At 40.5% G+C, this 9,954-nt stretch overlaps 1 long non-coding RNA gene across 1 annotated transcript; it reads right to left on the reverse strand.

The window, feature by feature from the left end:
* Positions 1-6,370: 6,370 nt before the first annotated feature.
* Positions 6,371-7,621, reverse strand: LOC142379460 (uncharacterized). Its single transcript, XR_012769691.1, has 3 exons — positions 7,562-7,621; positions 7,355-7,473; positions 6,371-6,496 (listed from the first exon to the last, which is right to left on the reverse strand). It is a non-coding gene; the product is annotated as an uncharacterized LOC142379460 (long non-coding RNA).
* Positions 7,622-9,954: the final 2,333 nt, after the last annotated feature.

Here is a 9,954-nt window from a genome sequence, read left to right on the forward strand (position 1 = left end):
ACGAAAAAGCCAAGACATTATGTATCTGTGTAACTAACAGCTCAGAGTGACATTACAAATGAAAAAACTTTGTTGTTATGAAGTTACATTCGGGTCAAAGTTAATTGGCTGTTACTGAATGAAAAACAAAAGACAAACCAGAAAATCATTAGCATTAGGTTTCTTACAGACTGCACAGATGTCTAAGCAAAAGCTGTGGCAGGCAAGTTGATTTGAGTCAAATGAGTACAATCGTACAGTTGCTATTACAAAATAATAAAGGCATTACCAGAATTTGTAAACTTGTTATTTGTCTTTAACACTGGCTTAAAATGGCAATGTAAAAGCAATGTTTTTGGAAGCATGCTTCTGAGTGTCCCACTGCATCCTGTGCCACACTTGAGAATAATGACCATTGTTTGCATTTTGAATAAAGTTTTTTCATTTGCCATATGTGTTTTTTTTCTGCATCTTAATTCCACTCATGACTCCAACCTCTGGAAGCAAGAGTACCCATCAAGCATAAAAAGTCAAAAGTACACTTGGTTCTGATTTCCTGATTCTGATGTCACCAGCAGAGAGGCAGAAGCTGCTCCATATGCTGGCTGAGATTTCAAAATATTTCCACATTTATTTTTTCCGGACTCACCTCTCCGAATCTGAAGAGTGGGTGTGGGGATGCAAGATAGAGGCTGACTTCTCCGTTGGGCCCAATGTCGGCGTCAGTGGGCTCGATGGTGAAAACTTCTCCTGGAGTTTCCACTGAGTATTCACCCTCAACGATCTGCAAGGGGTCGGGGATGCTTGGGAACTGTGGAGCATTGTCATTGTAGTCCAGGATTGAGATGTTGAGCTGAGCTGTTGCTCTCAGACCATCAGTGGGCTGATCCACTGCTACAACCTGAAAAAGGAAATAGAAAACAACAAAAACAAACACTCAGTTTAGAAGTTTTTAAATGATTTTTAGCTTGGATTTTTCTCCGGCTCTTCTTTATTGAGCGATATTGTTTCCAAAAGCAAAAGGTTGGCTCTTGCACGTGATCAAGATGAGATGAGATGAGATAGAAGCCCTTTGGAAGAAATTGCTCAAGGCTTTACAATCTCCAATTTGGCCTCTGATCATTTCAGAGGAACAAAGTACATCGCTATTATATAGTAAATGAGGTCTTTAATAACACTGTGGGTGGATTTATACAGTTTATCTCCTCAACAAAGTAGATATGCTGTAAATTGACTCAGTGCCACAATAAAAGATCATGACAGCTATGCACTTTATGGATATACAGCAACCTGTCATAAACATTTCTCTACACTTAATCCGAAGAGGGAGAAGAAGCGTTTGTTTTAACAATTGTATTGATCAAATCCAAGTCACCATCAAAATATGCAAAAAAACAAGTTTGTATGGATTAATCAGTTTATCATACTGCTGTATGTTCTGGGAGTCACACATCCCAAAAACATTAGAAACATTTAAATGCACAGTCCTACCTGAAGTAGGTAGCTGTCGATTGTCTCTCTGTCCAAGTTAACGTCTCTCCTCAGGGAGACAACACCTTGCTCGTTAATGTCAAAAGTATCATTGATAAAGAGGAAGTGACCTTTGGAAAATCCACCCTGAGCAGGAAGATAAGTGTGTTAAAAATCAGCCAGCTTTAACGTCAGAGTTATTTTCAGCCATCAAACAGCAGCAAGATTAGTAAACACTAGTTTCAAGGTCCAAATTGTGAAAAAAAACATACATTTCATCTCATTTGTTTTTTCAATTCGACACAAATCTAGCAAGTATTCAAATATATTTCATGCAGAATCTACTCCAACAAATAAGAAAATAACTTTATCTGACTACTCCACACCAGGAATGTGCTCTGACAGGGCACCAGAACCACATGATGAAACTCACCTCGTCCCTGTCTGTGACCTCCAGGGTCAGGATGGATGCGCCCATGGCCAGGCTCTCAGAGACAGCCACATCATAGCTGTCCTGACTGAACTCAGGTGGGTTGTTGTTCACGTCCTTCACCTTGACCAACACAGAGCTATTCCCAACCAGAGAAGGAACCCCCCCATCCGAGGCCTGGACCGTCAGAGTGTACATCTTTACCCGGCTGTAGTCCAGAGGCTGTGCCAGCCGCAGGGTGCCAGTGGAGGCGTCCAACCCAAAAACAGCAGGGTCTGATGAGGGACTTTGCTGGAAAATCCTGTAGGTGAGTCTCCCGTTTGCTCCTTCATCAGGGTCTACAGCTGATAAAGTTAGCAAGCTCGTTTCCACTTCTTCTGTTTCTAAGACTTCCACCTCGTACTCAGACTCAAAGAACTTTGGGACATTATCATTGATGTCAGACACTTGGACCAGCAGGGTGGCTGTAGCGGATCGTGCAGGACGACCTTGATCTTCAGCCACCACAAGCAGGCTGTAATTTGCTGTGGTCTCCCTGTCAAGTGCACCAGCTACACTTACCATCCCAGATATAGGATCAATAGAAAACAACCCCTGTCCTCCTCTCAGTGAGTATCTGATTTCTTTGTTAAAGTTGCTGTCTTTGTCTGTTGCCGGGACTACGGTAACGTTGGATCCCACCGCTGTGCCCTCTGGGACAGATTTTGGGACAGTTGTGGAAGCAAAAACTGGACTGTTGTCATTGATGTCGGTGACACGAACCTCAACGATTGCACTGTCACTGGTAATGCCATCAGAGATAGAGATTTCCACAGAGTAGTTGTGTGGGGAATCATCGAAGTCGAGCTTCACGTTGGTGGTAAGTTCACCATTGGAGGAGATGGAGAACTTATCGGCTTCTGACTGAACTTGGAGGGTCGCTGGAGTCTCTCCAGTTGTTAGAAAGTTGACCTAAAAACAAACAGATGAGTAGCGGGAATCACTATTTCCTAAAAGTTTAGCAGAATCTGAGCAGCAGTGAGTATATATATATATCCAATTCCACATCTTCTGTCAGATTAACAAGTTGCTAGTAAAAATCTTTTGGTCATTGAAATTCACTGTTGCACTCACCCTAAGAATAACAACTCCTGGGTCCTGCTCCTCCTCAACAGTGCCCTGGTAGACTTTTTGTAAAAACTGAGGTTTGGAGTCACCAGGAGCACGAATGGTAACCTGTGCTGAAGAGGAACGGTATATGATTCCCCCTACAGGAGAGGTGGAGAGGGACATGATTGTAACCGAGTTTGATAAATCTTTCTTAACTGAAACGCAGTCTGTTTCAGGGCATTTCATGTTTCACCAAAGCTTTGATATACTTCAGATAAACCGGTTTGCATGGTTGGCATGCTGTCCAATCCAGAACTCTTTTAACAACCGTTGTGGCACTTGAGTGAGATTGATGACTTTTTATATAACCAGTGTGATCTCTGACAAATTGCCACAGAAAATGCTTCAGAAAAGAGATTTTAAGGTTCAGCAGGGCAATTAAATCATTCATTTAAAGTAAACTAACACAGTAAGCATTCTCTTTGCCCACAGCTTTTACACATTATCTGCCAACAAAATGGTTGTTGTATTAATCGGAAAACACCTTTAACAGCTTCTGCTGTAAACTGCCCTCTGAAAAACAAACTTGTACCAAAATCAAATCAGTCAGTAGACTTATGTTAAATTATTAGATCACTTAGGATCAAACACAGTTACTGTCATCCTCCAATATATCATTTTTAAGTAACCGAGCAAAATTAGTCAGCAAACAAAAGCAACAATGTGTATATTGGTGTGATGACATTATTATATTCACTACATTTGACAGCAGCCAAAGACTTTACTTTAAGAACTGAAGAATATCAAGTAAAAAAATTGCAGCTCGCAGAGAGTAGGTCACTGAAGATGTTCTGAGCTGTGATTCAGTACTGCATGAATGATTTGTTGCAAACATGTGCCAGAGAACCGGGCTTGTAGCTATAATTTGGTGCTGATTAGCTCTAACATCATAATTCAAGTCAGTACAAGTCATTTTTTAAAGTCACAGATTAGTTATGGTAGTGGACAATGCAGGAAAAATATAATACCATCTCTGGCTGTTATGTAAAGAGGGAACACCAAAAGCCTGTTTTCCACCAGGGGGATGGCTTTAACCAGTGTGATCTCTCCGGTGTCTTCATCGATTGAGAAGTATCCTTCATTGTTTCCAAAGTCAATCGAGTATTTTACAAGCCCATTTCCATCAGCATCTGGATCTTCTGCTTTAACCTTTAAGTTACATAATACAAACCAATGTCATAACAGTGATTCTTAAACCACCTCAAACATAACATGAATAGAACTAAGCAGAGAGTTGTTAAAGGCCAAAAAAGAAAAGAAAAAAGATAACATCAGAAGTCAAAAAGAAATCTTGCTTATGACATGTACTCTTAATAATATGACTCATTTAGGTTCCTCAAGCTATCCATCATCAGCATAGCAGTGGCTGGTTAGTGTCTGCAGCTAATACGTTGCATACGTTGAACATGAAGGAACAGTATATTCACTTTATGCTACAAATACTAGATTTTTTAAATGTAAAAAAAGAAAATTCTTTTCTCAAAACCAAATGAGTTGTATCAACATCAAGTGTCATGTCATGTCCGAGAAGCAGACACCCTTTCCACTTTTAAGACCAGGCTTAAAACTTTCCTTTTTGATAAAGCTTATAGTTAGGGATGGCTCAGGTGATCCTGAAACATCCCATAGTTAAGCTGCTATAGGCCCAGACTGCTGGGGGGCCTCATCTGTCACACATTTCCTCACTTTACTCTCTTTATGTATATGTGATATTGTTGTGGTCATTAACTCGTGTTTCCCTGTTCCAACAAATATCCTTTGAATGGTGTTACAGTGCCGCCGCCGCTGCCCCCCCCCCCTTTCTGTCTTCTCAAACCCCAGCTGGTCGAGGCGGATGGCCACCCTTCCTGAGTCTGGTTCTGCCAGAGGTTTCTTCCTGTTAAAAGGGTAGTAAGTAATTGGTAATTGGGAGTAATTGCATAATTGGGACAGTAATTAATTACGTTTCTCTCCAGTCACCTCAGGCACGCTCAGGACAGGAGATTGGACCGAAAACAAAGTTTCAGTGCAATCTGTTGGTTTCCTTAGCTAGGAAATTGTTTTTGAATTGGCTCTATATGAACGAATTGGATTATTTTATGAATAATTATGATTACAATTAATTGAATTCCAATTGGCTTGAATTGGACTTTATTATCTAAGTGCCTTGAGATGACATTTGTTGTATTTGGCGCTATATAAATAAAAATTAATTGAATTGAATTGAATATCACATCACTTTAGACACTCAATTTCAGATACGTCTATTGGAATATCATAATGCAACTTAAGACACCCGGAGAACGATTTGACAAACGTTAATGAGAACTCTGTCAAAACTTCTGAATTGATTTAGAATATTAGAATAGAATAGAATATAGGAATAAATCGTGAAAGGGAGATCGAATAATTCAATATAGCAATATTGATTACATGACTTCAATTATGTATGCAGTAAATGTGTAACAGAGGTGTTTCCGTCACTCACCTGAACCAGCAGCATTCCCACCGTCTGATTTGCAAACACCTTCCCCTCGTATTTGCTACTGGTGAAGATGGGACTGTTGTCATTCTCATCCAAGAGAGTCACAGTGACTTGTGCTGTGGCATTATGGTTGGGGTGATCTCTTTCCCTTGCTTCAATCTTATCGTGGACAGAACAACACCCAATGGTAAGACTTACAGTGTATTCAGGCCCAAATACAGCCCATTGTGGCCTTTCAAATAGTTTGAATCTGTCTTCACAGCTAAAGTAATCGTTCACTTGTGCCTTCATGTGTTCAGAGTTGCTATGTCACACTGAAAACGGCAGTTAGTGTAAATTATTTAAGAAAAATAAGATTGAATTGAAAAAAACAACAAGGATTCAGCTATATTTAGCTGTGTGTTTCTTTATAACTTTAATATCATCAAAATGCACTTATGCACTATTTTCTCCTGTGTAACTGATGTAAGAAAAACAAATAAAAATTAATAAGCGTTGAAAGTCAATTCATGTTACAGAATTACAAAATGTTGTCTTTAATGGGAACCCCAGGGCATGCTTGTTATGAAGTTCAGTTTACCTGAAACATGATCCTTTCTGTGGCCTCTCTGTCCAGAGCTGTGGAGTTTTTCACTCTGACTGCCCCATCAGGACTGACAGAGAAAGGGACAGAATCTGGAACAATCCGCAGAGTTCCCACAAATCCTCCCTGAGAGATGGGTAACATGTAGAGAGGAGAGTGATATCAGAAATGCCTAACAGGGTCAGCAGAAACCTCCAATGGCAGAGACTGTATGTAATGTGTGAGTGTTGTTTAAAGTAAAATTCACCTGGTCCAAATCAGTGACGGCAGCTTGAAAAAGAAAAGTATCAACGCGGGAGTTTTCCAGGAGAGCTACAGAGTAGTTGGTTTGATCAAACTCTGGAGCGTTATCATTCACATCTTCAACTGTAATGGAGACCACAGCATCAGCCGTCTTCAGAGCGTTATCTGTTTGGGCTGCCTGTGGGTAAAGTAAATTCACATGAATTCAATGTTAAGTAAGCTCTGCTGAACCTTTGACCTTTGATGACGTCTGAGGTATTGAATAAATCTTAATCAGATACCGCTTATGGAATAAACTTTCCTAATAGACATGTTTCATAAGATTTTTCATCTGCTAAATGAAACAGCAAAGCAACTGCTCTCTCAAAATTACATGCAATATAGTACTGCAATTACTGTACATAATTGCAGTTTAATTAATTGCATAATTGGGACAGTAATTAATTACGTTTCTCTCCACAGTCGCCTCAGGCACGCTCAGGACGGGAGATTGGACCGAAAACAAAGTTTCAGTGCAATCTGTCGGTTTCCTTAGCTAGGAAATTGTTTTTGAATTGGCTCCATATGAACGAATTGGATTAATTTATGAATAATTATGATTACAATTAATTGAATTCCAATTGGCTTGAATTGGACTTTATTATCTACGTGCCTTGAGATGACATTTGTTGTATTTGGCGCTATATAAATAAAATTAATTGAATGTAATATACTTTAGAGGATCTCATGACCATGACCATTCAGCGTGGATACAAAAGTCACATCAAGTGTTCTCAGTAGCTGAATGGCTACAAAAGATGGCTAAGCACTGCAGTGGCCATGAGTCACTGCTGATGGTCTTTCTCTTCATATATGCATAGTTTTTCGAATTTGGTTTTCTGAGTAATAATTCAAATAAAATGATGCACAAAGTTGTTTTTGATCAATGCCATAGAGCTCTCAGTGTTCACAGTGAATTGCTTGAGGATTGAAAAGAAGCAACAACTGATTAAACAGCTACTAGAAACAAAGTGTGTGTAGATGAACATGTCCTTACCTTGATGCTAACAGAGATCACACTGCTGTTCATCTCCTCCCTGTCAATAGTTGTCATCAGAGACAAAACTCCACTGCTGGAGTCAACGTTAAAGTTTCTTTCATACTTGTCAGGAGACACTGAAAAAAACATAAATAATGGTACACTAAGTTTTTATTCTACATATTTTACACATGTTCAGACTGAAAAAAGCCACTTGTCATTTACCAGCACCGATGCTGTACGTTACTGCGATGTTGATTCCAGTGTCTCCATCCTGGGCTTTGATTGCCTCAGGTTGAATAGAGTGGAAAAGCCCAACCTAAAATATGTAAGATAGATAGTACTAAATTTCTGTTATTCAAATGCAAAAGAAATATTTTTACGTAACACCTCCAAAATTTGTTACCTTAACAAAATGTTACACATTTGTGAAATTCAAGCACTGAAAACCCACGTTACCCGGGAGAGAAATGCAGCAGAAGTCAGAAGACTGACCTGATTCTCTGGGATAAAGGCCTGGTACAGGCTGTGGCTGAAATAGGGATTGAAGTTATCAAAGTCCTCTATGATAATCGCCACAGAAGCGGTGTCATTCAGTCCGCTGTTATCCTGCAGTAAACAATGGTGGGATTATGTACACGAATAAGGCAGATATGCATGACCGGCATATCTTTTGGCTCTAAAATAACTACGTGTTCATTTGTTCACTTACCTTGGCAGTCACCATGAAGTTGTACCTCTGGACAACATTGTAGTTCAAAGGTCTCTTCAAAATAAAAACCCCTGAGTTGGTCAAAAGAAAGTCTTCTGTTGCTGGAGCCTTTTGATGGAAAAAAAGGAATCATATTTAGCATAATATTATTAGTGCTGCCACTTTATTTTTCTTTCTTTTTTGTGTTTGCCATATTTATGGCTATACTAGCGATAGGGACATGGAACGTCACTTCACTGGTGAGGATGGAGTCCAAACATGCGGGTGTCGAGAGATGTTGGCTAAATATAGTGGGGCTCACCTCAACACACGGCAAGGCAACAATCTTCCAGAGAGCGGCTCAAATTTATTTCTTTATGGAGTTGCCTTGGATAAGAGTTGGCTTACTTGTAACTTCCCAAGCACTAAAGTGCTGGAATTTTTCTTATTGGACGGCAAAGTAGTTTCCCTGTGCCTTTGGGTTGGGGAAAAGGCTTTCACTGTTGTTTTTTGTGTATGCGCCCTCAGCTTGGTGCTCAAGAGTCTAGTGAGGGTGTGCTGGGAATATTTGTCAGAGGCCCCATGCCAGGAGATGTTCAACTCCCATCTTTGGGAGATTACTGAGGCAGCCATACAGAGTTGCAGGTCGTAAAGTGGGTGGTTCTGGCAGCAATTCCCGAGCCTGGCGGTGGACAACTCAGGTGAAACGAACTGTAAGGCTGAAGAAAGAGCCTTACGGAGTTTGGTTAGCTTGTAGGATCTTGGAGGCAGCCGACAGGTGTCAACAGTGCAATCAGAATGTGGCTTAGGCAGCTGTGAAAGGTATTGTAGGAGTTTTTCTAAGGCTATCGACCTGGATGATGGTTCATTTATTGATCATTTATCCGACCCTCAGCTACGGTAATGGCCTGCAAACTATTACAAACAGAAAGAAGCTGAAATGAGCTTTCTGCAAAGGGTGGCTGGCCTTATTTTTAGGAATAGTGAGAGGATCTTGGAGAAGAATTGTTTTCCACTGCATCAAACGTAGTCAGTCTAGGTGGTTTTGACATCTTGTCAGGATGCCTTCCGGACACCTCACAGGAGAGGTGTTTTGGACATATCCAAATGGGAGGATGCCTTGGGGCAGACCCAGGACTCGATTGAGATATCATCATGTCTTGACTAGCTTGGGAATGCCTTGGTGTCCCTCCAGAACAGCTGGAGGAGGTGCCTGGGAAGAGGAAGGCCTGGGGATCTCTGCTCATACCAGATGGAGAAGCAACCAGGCCGCCTTTTTCCATTGCTTATTAGTTCAGTTCTTGTGATCAGTGTAAGCTTTGTTTCCCATTGTAAGCACCTGGTCACCCTTACCAGTCTGCGGCTACACAGCAAATGCAGCAAATTGCAATGTATTGTGTTCTAGCGCCTTTTGATCAGAACCAGCACTAATTTTGCATTAATTTGTATTCCGGTTGCCCTTGTATTGGAACAGACAACACAGACAAGCCTTCACTCTCCACATGCATCAAAGCCTTAGGCTTGCTATTTTTTCAACACATCGATTTCAAGGACAAAATGTTCACTTCCTAATACATTCCACCCACTGCCAGGTACCACCTTCATGAGATACTCAATGTTTTTCACTTCACCTGCCATTTGTCATAATGTTTGGCCAATTAGTGTACAGTTACATCAACCTAAATTACAAATATCATGTCACTTATATATTACTTGCGGCACTCTCAGTATCGACATACAATAAATCAAAACACTCATTGTAGCTTTCCAAGCATAATAAATGTTATTACAAAGGAATATGTCACTCGGTTGTTTTCTGGGGTGCTGTCTGCGTCCACAGCTCTGACACGAAGAACCTCAGTTTCCACACTATGAATCTAAAAGAAGAAAAGATCAGACAAGTCAAACAAATTTAGCTTTAGCATAA

This window comes from Odontesthes bonariensis, chromosome 4 (genome assembly GCF_027942865.1).
Source record: "Odontesthes bonariensis isolate fOdoBon6 chromosome 4, fOdoBon6.hap1, whole genome shotgun sequence".
Classification (NCBI taxonomy): Eukaryota; Metazoa; Chordata; class Actinopteri; order Atheriniformes; family Atherinopsidae; genus Odontesthes; species Odontesthes bonariensis.